The sequence below is a fragment of the Platalea leucorodia genome (assembly GCF_965183815.1).
Source record: "Platalea leucorodia genome assembly, chromosome: 3".
Classification (NCBI taxonomy): domain Eukaryota; kingdom Metazoa; phylum Chordata; class Aves; order Pelecaniformes; family Threskiornithidae; genus Platalea; species Platalea leucorodia.
In genome coordinates, this window is record NC_138825.1 from 82,020,496 (window position 1) to 82,036,327 (window position 15,832).

The following is a 15,832-nucleotide window of genomic DNA, read 5'->3' on the forward strand; positions in this document are numbered from 1 at the left end:
CAAAGACAATACTCTGCTAATTAATACAGTATGGGGCAATTTATCTTTTTGGTGTGAACAGATTTCCTTGATTAACTTTGGCTATTTCTGGGTGAAGTGCTCTCCAAGGCAGGAAAAAATACAAAGAGTTTAATCATAATTTGGTGGAATACTACTTTATTTGTATACATTTCATTGTATTGTCTACGTAAAAATTGAGCATTACTTTAGTTTTTTGATATACAGAGTTAAGTTAGTCACACTACTTGATCTATATGCCTAATCCTCTCAGCAGTATAATACCATTTCTGTTCCTCTCTTTGTCACAAAAAACAATCCAAAAGACTACTGAACAAATTTCTTCCTCTTGCCTGAAATTATTTTTATGAACACTCTTTAAACCAGAATTTTTCTTGAGACATGCGCCAATGGAGACATGAAAATTAAAATAAAACCAGCATGACTAGTTTGAATAAATATTTTGTAAGAGTTTTTCTGTGTTTCTCAGCCACCTCTAAGATTTTTAAGTACTATGGTTTGAAAATGGTTCCTGATTTGACCCTCAGCCCTCTGCTCTGAAATAAAATAGTAAAATGGAGAAGTTAGTCAGACTTACTGTTTCTGGGAGACTTTGTAAGCAATAAAACTACTATAGTTCTGCTGCATAGAGAAGAAGGATGTGGGTAACAGTGCCTCTGTTCTGCAGATGTGTTTCATTTGGGCTTCTCTACCATTAGCTACAAGAGTTTTTGAGAGACATGGAATATTAGAACAATTAGATCATTAGCTACAATAAGGAGCTTGCTTTCTTCCCCCCACACCCCCCCCCAGTTTTATATCATCTAGTTATTTACTATATCTTTTACAGATTGCAATACTGAAAAGTAGAAACAGTTTGGTTTTGTTTTTTTAAAGTTGAACAGAATGCCTGATTTGTTCATACCTCTCTAGTAACAGATCTTTACTCCATGTGGGATCAACATACAGTGCCACAAAATGCATCTTAACCCCTGCTGTCCCAACTAAATAATGTAGGAAGGTGTCAGTATGACAATCCCAAATGACATACCACCAGTGACTACATTTATATGTTCTTTGACAAAAAATATCTGATTTTAACCTAGCTATCATATTAAATCTTATTAAAATTCACGAGTACTAAATGATAAGGAGAAGATCTTTTAGATCTGGAGTGAAGATGTTATAATATGTATTAGCATTTACAGTAAGAAAATGGGTCTTTATCTGGTTAAGTGATGGAAGGTACTGCATTTCATAAAGGGGGTGAGAAGAAGGGAGTCCCAATGCTGTACCGGCAAGTGGCCTTCTTGTAATACATCTGTAGGGTCATTACATGTGGCTTTTAAACTCATTTTTAGAGGCTTATTATGATTTACTTTAAAAAGCAGGGAAAAAAAATAAATTCTCTTAACTGACTCCAGTAATTAATACTTTTTGTTTTACACAGTATTTTGTAAAGTGTTCATGTACAATTATTTTGAGTTTTAATATTATATATTATTTACTTTCATTTAAGTTATATTTTGATGGCTTACTATTCTTTAGCTATCCTGTTTTAAAATATAGATTGGGTTGGATTGGATTTTAAAATACTGGATTTCATGTTCTGCTCTGCTGGATTTTCACATTGCTGTGTTTAATGCACAGTTCTGCTTGTGTGCATATAAAATATTCTGGTTGGTTGTAAGGACTATATTTCATACAATGAAGACAGGAAAAACTGGATGAAGAGAGACTGATGACTCATTTTTTTTCTTCAGATTCATACTGGAAAAAAATAGTTTGTTTCTTTTAGGTCTGTAATTGCTCTTGAAAGCGTGATGCTCCTTAAGGACTTTGAATTTTCTCTGAAATGGTATTTAGTGCACAGGTTTATCACCTGTGATATGAGTTTTCTTCCGTGACTATCAGATTGTTCCTTTATCCCAAATATTCGCTGTCATTATGTCTAGACGTTTTGCTGTCATAGACTTTTTTGCGAAGATTCTGTAGAAGAATTTATATATGGTTTATATAGCACTGCCTATTATTGCACAGTAGAAAAAACTAGCTAGCTATTGATATCACTGTGACATGGTGATCTGGCACTCTGACACTACAGTTTGAGAAAAGTTTTTTTTCCGTTTTCAGATGTACCTATATATTCCCATGACAAACAGCACTCAGCTAAAAAAGCAAATCAACATCACACCAAAATTCCTTTTTCTTGAAGGAGAAAAACAAATGACCACCCCCACCCCGCAACTAACTTCAAATACTCTAAAAATCTGTCCAACGAAAATGCTGCTCTGTAAAATTTTGAACTGGAGTATTTTTAGTTTCGTATTCATCCATGTTAACTTTGATTTTGTAAAAGGAGGTTAGGTGCCACTTCAGTTCAACTGTTGTGTCAAGGAAGACTTTTAATGTTGATTACATTTCAAGGCTTGTGAAGGGAGAAACATTCTAACTTGATGAATTCTGATACCAAACAAAGTTTTTTTTCAATAATTCTCTATAAAGTTATGAACAATTTTCCTATTTGCTATCAGAAATGAGGCATTAAACATTAGAAAATGATCCCTGTCCTTTTGTTAAAGAGAGGTAATGCCTTGAGTTTGTTAACTTGCACAATAAGGAGGAGGAGTAGCATGGTATGGACTATAATCTCTGTCCTTTATTATGTTATGAATTTAATTAAACTTGTCAAAATAACTTTTTATGAACAAACCCAGTTTACTTGACTATTTTACTATTTCTACTATTTATACAGTGGTTTGAGTTTTTACCCTTACATTTCTTAAAGTTTTATTTTATTTAAGAGTGCAGCACATCCATTGCTGAATAAATTGCCTCCTAAAAAGTGGAATACTAGATTGATCAAAAAAATCTTTCAAAGACAGTGTGAATTTGGGATTAATTATAATAACTGTATGATTATGATAAATTAAAAATATTCCATGAGCCATATTTTAGTAGCTAGCATGAAGGTTCACTCCCAGAGTATTGCTTATGAAGAATTAATCTACCAAACTGCTTATATGTCTGTCTTGTCTGGGTGACAGCGCCCAGGGACTGAAAGACTCAGTAAGGCTCCATGAGTCCAGGTGCACAGAACACCTGAGAGAGCTGTAAGACTGAAGCCATAAATTGAGAATTTCAGTCTCTAAACATTTTAAGAGACACTGATCACTTTGATCTTTAACATAACTGATTCAGATTTTGTCTCTTTTCTATTTTAACAGTTTATGAGCTTTTGCTTTATTTTTTCTTCGCTTGCACATTAACAGGTGTTGAGAACTTGATCAACAATGTTATAAAGAGAAACAGAAGTCTCATATTTCAAAAGTGTGACCAGAACTTCCCCAATTGAGATGCCTTATTCTGGGCACTTAAATTCACAGTTTGAGAGACAACACCTGCGGGACACACAAGGGCCATTTTGATCACTGTGAAGTTCACTGATTTGATGAGAGATGTTGAAGAAAAGCCAACAAGAGAAAATTGAAAAAGCTTGGTCACTTAGCTGCATTTCTCCTAGTCAATGATTTCATGAAAAACCCAAGCATCTGCCATCTGGGAGACAGTGGTACTTACAAATTCAGCTTACTGAGCCATTAACTCTAAAAATTCCTCCTTCCTTTTTTATAAACATAAGGACTTGGTATAACTTTAGTTACGTGGGAGGTTTTAAATGAGTAAAAAAGGCATGTAATGCATTGTTATGCAAAGGATTGGGAGAAATGTTCTTGGAACAATATTCATTTTTTTAATTCAGGTGGAAGAAACAAATCTCTCTGTGGAGCTAGCTGGTTGGTCTGTAGTTTCATCTGAAACTTGACCTATCTGTAAAACTCCTCAGTAAGATAAATTGAGTGGCTAGAGAGGTTATGGATGGATCAGGGATCGCAGAGAAGTGGTAGAAACAGGATGGCTATAAACAAGGAAAGAACAAAGATGCTCTGGGAGTATGACCTTAAGAAAATCTGAGATGTAATTTTTGTGTCAAGTGTTACCTGAAAAAGAAGCTTGCATCTGTGGGCAAATCAACTGTCTCCTATCTGAGTTGTTCTGGGACTTCAGATATGCTCTGTAAGTAAACAGAAATTTATCTAAGAAAAACCTTGACAGAATCAGTGTCTCCAGTATCACAGCAAGCTGCAAATCTGTTAAATTTGGCTAATCATTCACATCAAAGAAAGGCAATAGTATGTCTATAAGTGGAAAAGTATCTTAATATAGATTTTTTCTAATCTCTACATAAAATTAGAGTACTCAGACTCAAATGTTTGGTTCAAACTTACTTTACTGTTAACCTTTTTAATTACTGGAACATGGCAGTTTCTGCTTTATTCAAAAAACTCATTTCACTCCATGTCATTTTTATCAACGAGGAATATTATTTGTGAGTGTACAGGAAATTTTATAGAAAGTAATGAAAAGTGTCCCACATTGTCCTTAGCCTATATTCATGCATACAAAGAAGACTCAAATACACCACGCAGTGATCACTGAGCATTTGAACATTCCTGTAATACCTTCAGCTGCTTCAGCCAGCTTGCTAGGGTGGGATTTTTTTTTTTTCCAGACAGTTTGATGGCCTGATTTTACCCTTAATGTGAATCAACAGACAAATGGCAGTGAACTAACAGTCTTGAAAAAAGTACATGTTCATCAAAGTCATTCTGGTAAACAAATTGTGGCAGCTCTATTAATCATGTCAGTTTTATGCTTCCTTCTTGCTCCCTTCCCCCCGTTCAGTCTAGTTGTCACGTGCCGTGTTTGCCTTATGTCAGCACAAGGATATTGGAATGAAGACAGACAAACCAATACAGAACTAATATATTATTTAAGTAATTCACCTGAACGACACACTCTCTATGGCTCATGGTCAGTAAGGCAAACTGTTACATACCAGTGAATGAGGACTGAGCCATTTTTTGCGCTAATCTGATTTTTAAAAAAATATTAGTATTACAATTATTTTTATTCCTGAGCTGGTTTAGAAGCAACATCTCAAGCTGTAGCTTTGGCCTACATGCATTTTTCTGTGACTGTTGTCTGTGTGCAGAAGTTGTAATTTTATTTTATGCCTGCAAATTTGCATCACTAGGTAACCACATAATTTTGCATGTGTAAACAGAGTTCCCATAAAATCTCACTGTTCGTGCACACGGAAGCATTTGTGGGAAATTGTACGCTCATTTTACAGTCTACGCTCTTTTTTTGAAATCAGCTATGTGACAGTAAGATTGTTTCCAGAGCTGTAAGTTTTTCATTTTTATAAGAATACTGTGACCAAAATCAGAAAATAAATCTGTGGCTTTTTCTTTATGCATGCACATTTTTCCATTTTGCTGTGAAAACAAAACAAAAAAGCCTTAAGTAGAACTTCTGGGAGAAACCCCACATGTACAACCATCTGTTTTCTTGCTAGCTATTTTTTCCTAGCAGTTAGGGTGGCTTCTTTAGCTTTTACCAATTGCCAGGCTCAGGTCTTCCGCCCTGAGGAATTGCACACCTTGCAGACAGATGTGGGTATGTAAGAATCCGAACGACTCTCTCTCCCTCCCTACCTCACTTCCCTACACATACTCACATCCCCACGCACAAGCGTTTACAAGGGGAAGCCTTGTACGACTTTTTAACTTTGCCCCATTAGGGCCAGCGTATGAGCTGTTGGTGTAGGGCAGCAAAGAGCAATTTCACCAGGTGGTGATCTTGTGAACTGTGGAAATGAACCTTTCTGAGCAGCGGCCCAAGCATTAATAATTCAATGGCTGTAGAATTGCAAGCAGCAAAGCTTATTTCACCTCATGCTGTAACTTGTGAGCTCCTTTAGGATGCAGGTAAGTATGCAAAAGCGGACAAGAAATTGAACATTGTGCAACTGCTGTTTGACCTCCATATATTTTGGCATGTCAAGGAGTCTTCTAACGTGTATTAGTGGGGGTCAGGCACAAACCCTATCTCCATTGGATGAACTGGCTCTCTTAGGTTAAATGGTAAAGTTTGCAAAGTATTTAAATGGAAAAAAGGCTCTAACCTATAAGTAATGCCTATTTCAGAGTGACATTGCTTATCTTTTTAAACATTTAGAGCACAGATCTAGTTTGAGGTACAGGTTTTCCACTTCCTCTCCTGCTGTCTTAAGTGAATGTTGGCTCTGATATAAGTAGTAATAGGTATGGGAGCTTTAGCAAAGAAACACAAGAGCAATACCAGCAGTTGACAGTGTACTTGAGACAAATGGATTCAGCACAGCTATGCAACACTTCTTGGATATTTTCTCTGTCCCTCTGTTCTGCAAGGAACAATGGGAATCGCAGTTTGACAGCATAGGAGAAATATGAAAATCAACTATTCTTACTTGTTTAATATTACACAAAGGACTGATTTTTTTTCAGCAGAGAGACTTTTAATACATAAAATACTTTTAATGCATAAGTATTAAGATAATATACTTTCAATACATAAAAATATGTATTACATACATAAAAATATGTATTACTCATTCTAGCAGTGGTGTATATATATGTTAGTATAGTGGTGTGTGTATATATATATATATGATTTTTACAGTATGCGTATAAACACGTCGGTATGGAAAAAAAACCCCACAGTCCAAACCAGCAACTTGATTTTTTATTTCACCTTATTTTAAGGAAACTATAGCTATAGGAGAGCAAAAATAGAAATAGCTAAGCACCTGACTTGCCTTCCTGCTCAAAAATTTTTGTACTGCTCCAGCATTAAGTGAGAATTAGCTTGATGTGATCCAAGGTCTGAAGAAACAAAATTGTCTGCAATTTACGTTAAAAATTATAATTATTCTAAGGCAGGCTTTGGTTTAAGGGAGTCCAGTTGTGGTATTCATATCCAAACTTCTTTAACATTCTGTAGTTGGGGCTTGTCTCTATTAAAGGCTTTACTGGTACTGTCATCTCTGATACTGTTGAGTAGAAGTTAATGCCTGAATAGAAGTTTGAAAGCTAACCCAGCTGACTTGAATCAGTTTATTGATTCAAAGCTATACAAAAGTAACCAATTAATATTACAGAAGACCTGACTGGAATAACAATTTATTGGAGCATGCTGCTGCCATTTGCAATAGTGCAAATCTAGTGTGCAAAATTAATTATGTATTTTTATACTGTATTTGTCAATTACAGAGCATTTACAGTATTACTTTATTTATACCTTTTTGTTTTAAAAGCAACAGAAGATTAGCAGAATGTCGGTTACCAGGATCAGTTTTATAAGATTTCATCTGGCATTCTTAAGATAGGAAATATGATGTACACACAACATATAAATCCTCTAGGGACCAAACCCACTACTTATCCTGTGCCCTCAATAAAGAAGAAAAAATGGGAATTAGTTTATGAACTGTTAGGGTAGTAGACTAAACAAAAGGTTAGGGGAATTTCAACTAAATCCCAAACACATTGAAGACACCAGGAAAGTTTGATTCAAAACTTAAAAAGGATGTTACAAATTATATTTTAAATAAAGTAGTAAGTAATTAAGAGTAGGAATGAAATCATCCAGTTAACGGTACAGGCCAGCAACACAAAACATAACAGTAAGTGAGAACATTCAAAGTCCAGAAATTCAGATGAAAGTACATTTTTTTTTTTAAGAATCCCCATTTACCTTTCTGAAGATACCATCTCTGGAAAAATAAGCATGGCAATTATTGATGAGGCAGCAGTATGTCTGATGAGCAGAATCACTGCTTCTAGCTAATAGAACAGTATTTCATCCAAATAAAATGTTGCAGCGTTTGGGGTAAGAAGTCTGGCTTCATGGAGTATGCTTGTAGAGTCTGCAAACTGCTTGCTCTAGTTTTAAGGATGTGTGAGTTGCATGAGAAAATGTTTAGTGCTCGGAATTAAAATTGGCTCCAGAGAGTTACTGGCTTATTATGTCATTGTTCAGAAACTTGTTTTAAGGCCCTTTTCTTTCTTGCAGGTTCCTCTGATTATTAGTCACTCCCGTTGAAGACAGGAGTAGATATAACTCATAACCACCAAGAGGACACTTGTAAGTCCTTTTTTCTTTTTATAGAGTAGGAGTGCAAAGAACGTCAGATGACATCAGATGCAAAGAAAGGTAGAGACTTTTTAATAGGCTGAAACATTATAAAGGTGCTAGAACATTCGGACACTCTATGGACCAGCAAACTACCAAAACCAGATTATCCAAATGATGTTAAAAAAATCCTACAAAAGGATGTAAGGGTTAGCTGCTTACTTGCAACTGTGGAAAGCTGCAAAAGTCCTACTCAACCACTGCCTAATGTGGGAGGCAGTGTAAAACTGAGAGGAGACCGTGCTTTTGGAATTTTATAGACCTTCATGTTTTGTCTCTCTGTGGACCTGGGAGCATCTTAGTCTCGATAGCACTGAGCAGCTTGGAGCCTAATTCCTAGCCAAACCCCACTGTGATTCATAGGATTCATTCCTGAGGGGCTTCGTCATCTAAGTGTTCCCAAACCATCCATAAGGGATCAATATGTTGTGTGTGCTCCCCCCCAACACTCAAAAGTTTTGCAATGGGGATGCCTCTTGCTCTTTTCTTCTAGATGATGCCATCTACATTGTCCTATTAACGAGCCCCACATGGTTGCCTCAGGGGTAGGTTCCCTGGCCTTCTGTTGTGGCTTTGACCCATGTGTATTACAAGTGGGGTGCTGGGAGCCCTGCGGAGGTGGGAACCTCAGATCTGGCCTTGCAGCACCCTCTTACATGCAGCTTCATGCTGTCTCAGGAAATGTCCCTCTCCCCCAGATTTCCCATTTGAGGAATGAGAAATCTGGGCTCACCACTGAGCACACACAATAATCCCCACACTGTCAGGTCTTCTGAAAACTCCCGCTGCTCAGGTAGTCTGCCTACCTGAACAGTTGGTCTGTACAGTTTATACCTTCCAAATCTACCTACTGCATCATGTATCTGGATGACACAAGCTAATCACAACTTAATGACAACTATATGCCTTGACCACTTACTGTACATAGTCTTGGTCACTGTTTGACTGGCCCTGCCCCGGCAAAGCCATTTTCAGCAGGTCCCAGTGTCTCCTACCTCCAATGTGTACAGGAAAACAGATATAAGCCATATCTGCATGGGTTTTTTTTTAAAAAAAAACAACAACCAAACAAGAAAAAAGTGTTTCCTGCAAAGAATCTATTTCAGCTTGCCCATTTCCCCATCCCATGCTCTGCATTTGCAATGCAGGCGTGCGGCAGAGGGGAAAACTACCTCGATATCAATGTACAGTGCTCACATAGTTTAGCCTGCAAACACACACCTTGAACTAGTTCAGGGCAGCAGGGGTTATTCTAGCAAGCCATTGCTGTTTCTTAGGGATAGAAACCCACAGGAAACTCATCATTCTGCCTTTTTCTGGTGACTTATGTTGGTGGCCCCCCCATTTGTTGCCTCTGTGTGTTATTGTCTCCCATTCATGGCTTTTGCACATAGCACAGCTCACTGCGGTCCAGATTAAAGAAGGATGAGGTTATTGGGGTAGCATTGGAAAAGGGGCTTCTCAGGGAACCTTGAAAGGTGCAATTCGCCCCTGGGGACATCGTATATTGCATATTGCATTGTTATATCCAGGACATAACAAAAGTGCTATGCAGGTTTCAGGTCTAATCATCTGGATTTGGACTGGTGCTTGAAGGTGTTTTCTGGTATTTTCCTTTTGCCTGAAGTGCTCACGAATTATTTAGCTGTTTCCTCTTTTGTATTTGGTGCAGATGTTTTTCTTAGAGAAGACTTTCTGAGGCAGTCTGAGACCATTTACAAAGCCAGCTCTTAGATAGACTCATCCTGAGATGAGCTACAAGATTGGTGGGCAAAAGTGGAAGCCCAGATTATGAAAAGATCCATGAAAAGACTTGGGTGAATGTTTTTTTCTTCACATTTTTCCCACTAGAGGGTGAGTTGTTCCGTCTCAAACTGATGTGTCTGAGCAGAGACTCCTTCAGCCAGGCTGAAAGGACAGAATGGATTGCATACTTCTTGGAGATTCATTGCTGGTTCAGGCTAAAACTGTTGGCAAGGGGATGTAGATAACTGGGGAACCATCACCCAAGATGCTCATCTCAGTGCAATCTTGTTTTCACATCTTGGAGCCCTAACAGTGTGGAGCTGATTGCTGTTTCCATGCATATTTTCAAGCAGGTCAGGAGAGAGCATCTCTCTTTTCCAATGCCTTCTGCAGCTGCTAGAGGATTGTAATAGAATTACATTACAGGAATTTTGCCTGTTCTTTTTCCGCATCATTTGTGGGTGAGAATAACAGGGTGCTTTATCTAGGACAATGATAATATGCTCATCAAAGACAAAGGGTGTCATCATGTCTTGTCTCCTGCTCAGTGGTGGCAGAAATAAACCCTGGTTGTCAAATTCCTGCTGTCTTGTGGTTAGTGGTTAGGACAGCTTGCTGGAGGAGTCCTTCCTCCAATAAATACCTGAAGACACTCTTACTTGACTTTCAAAGCCCTGCAATAGGTTTATTAATATAATTACTCACTCACTGAGGGACAAAGTGTTCACAAGTATATGAAACTGGCTGAATACTGCTTTCTGTTTCTGACACAGGCAAAGACTCCAGAAGCAAGCTCGTGGTTCAGGTACACTGTTTTGATATGTATGGCATTGAAGTTGTTCCTTCATGCAGGTGATATCAGGACCCATGTGACAGAAAGCACTGAATAAGCAGCTATATTGTTGTACTCAGAATCATTGCACTTGCAAGACTAAGAGTATGTTACCAGCTTTGTGTAAATGCTTTTATGAGTAGAATATCCAAAGCTATTGCTTTTTATTTATTAACAATCTAGAAAAAAGGCACAATTAGAGAAGAGGCAAATATAAAAAAATTAATTAGACTAGTAGCTCTTAGACTAATCACGATTTGATAAGAATTGTAAAAAGCATAGGGAAAATAAAGGAGAGTGCCAATTTAACAGCTCCTGAATGCTGGGATGGAACAGTCTAAATGAATTCTGCCAATTTTAAATTCAGTCTTGGCATTCAGGAAATCAAACCTTGGCATCATTGAGTTTGCCTCAATGACACTCTCATCTCAGTCTGCAGCTATAGTGAAACCAGTAAAGAAAATGTTGCAAAAAAGAGGGGGAAAAAAAATCACGATGTTATTGTAAAGCCAATAATAACAACTGGCAGTATGCCCTCAATTTTGTTCCATTTTGGATATGAGATCCTACTAAAAATACTTCTGATATATATAAAATATTTTTGATGCATACATCGGAAATTTTGCAGCTGGAAAAACAAAATTATTGAAGGAATGGCGAGACTTTGAAGAGGCTGGCGAACACTAGAATGAGAAAGTAAAGACAACATAAGTTAACATGCTTCTGATTATGAGAGAAGGGATTGTTTAAATAATTTAAAAGTTGAAAATTTTCACGAGAAAAGGAAAACATTGTACAATGTATAATCTCTTTCTGGAATTAATTGTTACAAAATACTGTTGCTTACAAAATTCCACCATAATTTTAAAAGGTTTATATTTATTTGGGCAATAAGAAATAGAATTAAACAGAAGAGGTTAAGATCAAGTGTGAGGATTCTGTATCAGAATGAAAGTCAATTACTTCCCAAAAAGTTAAGAGGTATTTTCTCCTATTATTAACCCTTTTTTGTACATTGTGCCCTTTTGTGGAATATCTGGCACTGGCCACAGCTGGATCAGGATGCAGGACCTCCCATTTAACCCAGTGAAAATTTCTACATTTTTAAATGAGAATTATACTATTAATAGTGCTCCCCAACAGGTTATTGTAAAATCTTGATACATTTTGAAGAGTCTCCATGTATGCCTGATTTGTGGCTAACTTCTTACGGAGAATGAAAAACATGTAGCACAGAAAAAAAATGCGTGAGCATAAACGGCACAGACAGCAGTGGCTGTTCTCTCTCCCATTAATGAGGGGCTGAAATCAAAAGCAGAAAAATGACTTGTTTTATGTGGGAACCCTGTGACTGAGCAGATATCTGCACTCTCCTCTGATGCCCTGTCCTTAGTAGGTTTAGCCTGGTCCGCAGCTAGCTCTGGCTTGGCCTTTTAATGCAACATAATTGATTGCTAATTAATTTGGATCGTTTCAGCCTTTTTTTTTTTCCTTATTCCCAGTGGTTTTTATATTTATTTTCAGTAGTTCTGGGTAATACAAATAAGAAGTTTTTCTAATCCTCTCTGATCATGCTTCCCCTCCGGCATTTAACACATTTTTGACAGAACATTCTTCTTGTTCCAAATCTGAATTCGCTTTTTAGGGATTTCTTTGGTAATACAGCCAGGAAGTCAGCCAGAGCAAAATGTCTTCTTTGATAACCAAAGTTCCCATAAGAGATGCTTTCTCTTTGTAGTCAACTTAATCTCAGTAAAATATGAAAATCAAACATTACTCAAATTTTTAATGAATATTGCAGTGAAATGCCTGAAAATAGATCTGCACAGTAACTAACAAGTTGAAATCTACTGCAATTTAAGAGTTTGTTTTGTCTTGTGCTATAATGCAGATTCTGAGATTTTTGGGAACTGGAAATTCTAGCAGAAGAAAAGAAACTATTTTTTTGTGAAATAAAGAAAAAAGGCATGTGAAAAAAGGTGTTTTTTCATTGCTGTTCCACTTTTATGCTGACTTGTTGGCAGGCATAATGTTATGCTGAATCATATGACAATTTTAAGAGTCAGATGAGAAATGTTCCTTGGGAGAAAAAAGTTAACAAAATTGGTAAAAAATTATGGTGATTGATTGAAGTTTTCAGAGTATGCTCTGTAAGCTCCCTTGCTTTCTACTTTATCTGTAATTTGGATCAGCCACCAGGACAGTGTGTACTTGAACAGCAGAAAAGCGTCAGCAAGACTCAGGGAGAAAGCTCTGCAAATTGCTAGCTCACCTCTGAGCTCTGGTGTGGATTATAGGATCAAAAGTCATTACAATACATGCTTTGTTTGCTGTTGTATGAATGAAAACTAAGTTTACTGTGCAGAAGGTTTGGTGGTTGGATTTTCACACATGGAGTTGAACAGGCTTGTTCATATTTCTGAGTGACATTTTCAGGGAGGTTGAATTTGTTTGGAAGTATCTCCATATTTGTGGGTTTGTAAGTTTAAATCTTCACCAATACACTAGTGAATATGGGTAATTTAATCATAACTGCCCTTCGCTGAGCAGAGGCCAGGCAAAAATGCAAACATTCCCATTTCCAGTGGCTGTGCAAGACTTTAGAATTTGATGTATTTTACTGGAGAAATTTCTAGTGAGGGTAATTCTCAAAATCACTCAATACTGTGCTGACTATGCTCTTTCTTGAATTAGTGGTAGAAAAAGCAGACCAATCCACAATACTTCAAAAGTTTATTCTAAGCGTTCACTAGGTGTTAAACACTGATGAGTGGTCCAGGCTGCACTAAGAATTATCTCTCCAATTGCAAATTAAGGCACATGCATGACTTAATGGTACCTTCAAGGCAGTAATTAGGGATGGGGGGGAGTGAGGATATTTATAGCTGTTCAAATGATGAATGCATGGTGAAACAATGGAAATAAGTTCAGTAAAAATAACTTCACATCAGGAAAAAAATATATGGACAAAAGAATACAAGATAAAGTAATCGGAAGTGCTCAAAAGCAGGTCTGGGTCAATCGGGATTTCTTTAATCCTTACAGCAACAGTGAAACCTTCCTGACTCTGACTCTTGATGAAATATCAACCTGTAAAACCTCTGTGAACTGATTAGAAGAAGTGAAATCAAATATAATCAATGTAATCATTTTAATCCTTTAAAAATACCTTGGTACTTCAACATGAGAGGGATATTCACATGACAATAAAAGCTTTTATTTTAAAGATATTTGTAAAAAGAAACTTTTAGGCAACTCCAAATCCATCTTGTTTGCAAGCCGGTGTGTTCAAAACAATTGCCCCTCTGATCAGAATAGTTTGATTAAAGTTTTTTAATTCCCCCAAAATGTTGTGTTGTCATAACATTCCCGACCAGAAGCATTTGGATGAAAGTGACACAGAAGCATTTGGATGGAGGATGACTTGGGGCAGAGCTCCTTAACTTTGCTAGTCATTCCAGCGTGACATCTACCAGCAACCAGCTCTGTTGGCACAGCTCAGTGTCACAGGTTAGTAGGTATGCGTCACATAGGGAATGCGGTGGCTGTTAGAATGAGGTAGCTAGGTGATAGCCTTTTCTTTCCTGCTATGAAGCACAGCTCTGGTGGAGATAGAAATTTAGCTGATTGGGTCAAATTTGGGGAAAAAGTAAAGCCCTTTGTTTTTTCATTCACAGTAAGTTTTCCCCCCCCCCCCCCTTTTATGTCATTTTGATGTTTACCAATCTATCTACAGTTGATGTCCCTAAGAAGTAGGAAAACCAGTATTATCAGACCAGGGGGATTTAGAGCACAAAGACTACTAATTTGTAAGACAGATGCATAATTAACAGAGATTAATACCTCCAGGCCATGATTCAGATCTTAGAGACTTGGAATAATTCTTTTGCCCTTTCTTAATTGACCCCAGACGAAAGTTAAGAGTACGCTTGCCTAGTCTGAACACATCAGTTCAAATGAATTAAAGCTGGGCAGGATGAACATGGATCCAAATACCCAGAGCATGAAGTAGAAAAGCTTTTGAAAGCAGAGTGCTCTGTAACTGCAGGTGCTTCTTGGCTGAGCTGTGAAACCATTATTCTTTGTTTTCTGTACTCTGCATGCCATGTGTGGGGTTTGTTATTGTTCCCTGTGCTCTGACTACTGCTACAAGGTAACACAGTCTAAACAATAAAAGCAATCAAACAGCATTCTTTTGGATATCTGAACGTTAAAACTCTTATTGATTCATCAGAAACAGCTTAATATGTGTCTGTTTGGGAACATCTCTGAGTAAATTCTTTTGGTTTTGGACTACCACTGCAGACTTATTATTTGCACATAAAACGTCTCTGGGCCTCTTCCTTCAGTTCTACGCCACAACTGGTTTAAATCAATGGGGTTACTTGAACAAGGACTTACTGCTGGGCCCTGAGATATAATCAGTAGGACCTGTGTTCCTAGGCCACCTAGACCTCTTTTAGAAAAGACCTTCTTTTGCCTTTAGTTATGAGAGAGAGGTAATCATCTTCTATCCATAAGACTTTTTTTTTTTTCTGAAGAGACATGTCCATATAAGGCACACATCAGTCATGGCCTAAGGCTTTTGAGGAAGTGAATTGTGTCTTCTTTTTGCTAGAGGAAAGAGTTACTGAAGAGCTGGTATAACTAGAGGCCCAGAGAAACAAGGGAACAAATAATCAAACACATTGCATGTAAGCACCTTGAAGATAATAACCTGTTAAGTAACAACTAACATAAATTGTCAAATCAGCCTAGTATTTCCTCACACCAGTCCTTTGAAATAGAAGGGAGGGCTCCCCTGGTTCTGTGTTGTTTCACGAAGATGGATCTCCACCTGGCTGGCAGTTCTGCAGAAAAGAGCCTAGGAACTAGAAGGGACCCCAAACTGAGCATGTATTCTCAATGTTAAACTTCTGCCAAAAATATTTTTAAAAAAGCAAACACTGTATCAGGATGTATAAACATGAGTATTATATGTAAACCAGCTGCTCTGCTGAATACTGGCCTCAGCTGGAGCATTACTGCATCCAATTAGAGGCACCATATTTCCAGAAGTTCGTGGACCAAAAGAAGGGGAAGGCAAAGCAGAACAAAAAGATTGATCAGAAAACTGGAAAATGTGGCTTTAAAGAAAGAATCGGGATGGTGGAGTACAAGGAACAGAAAACTGAGGGGTAG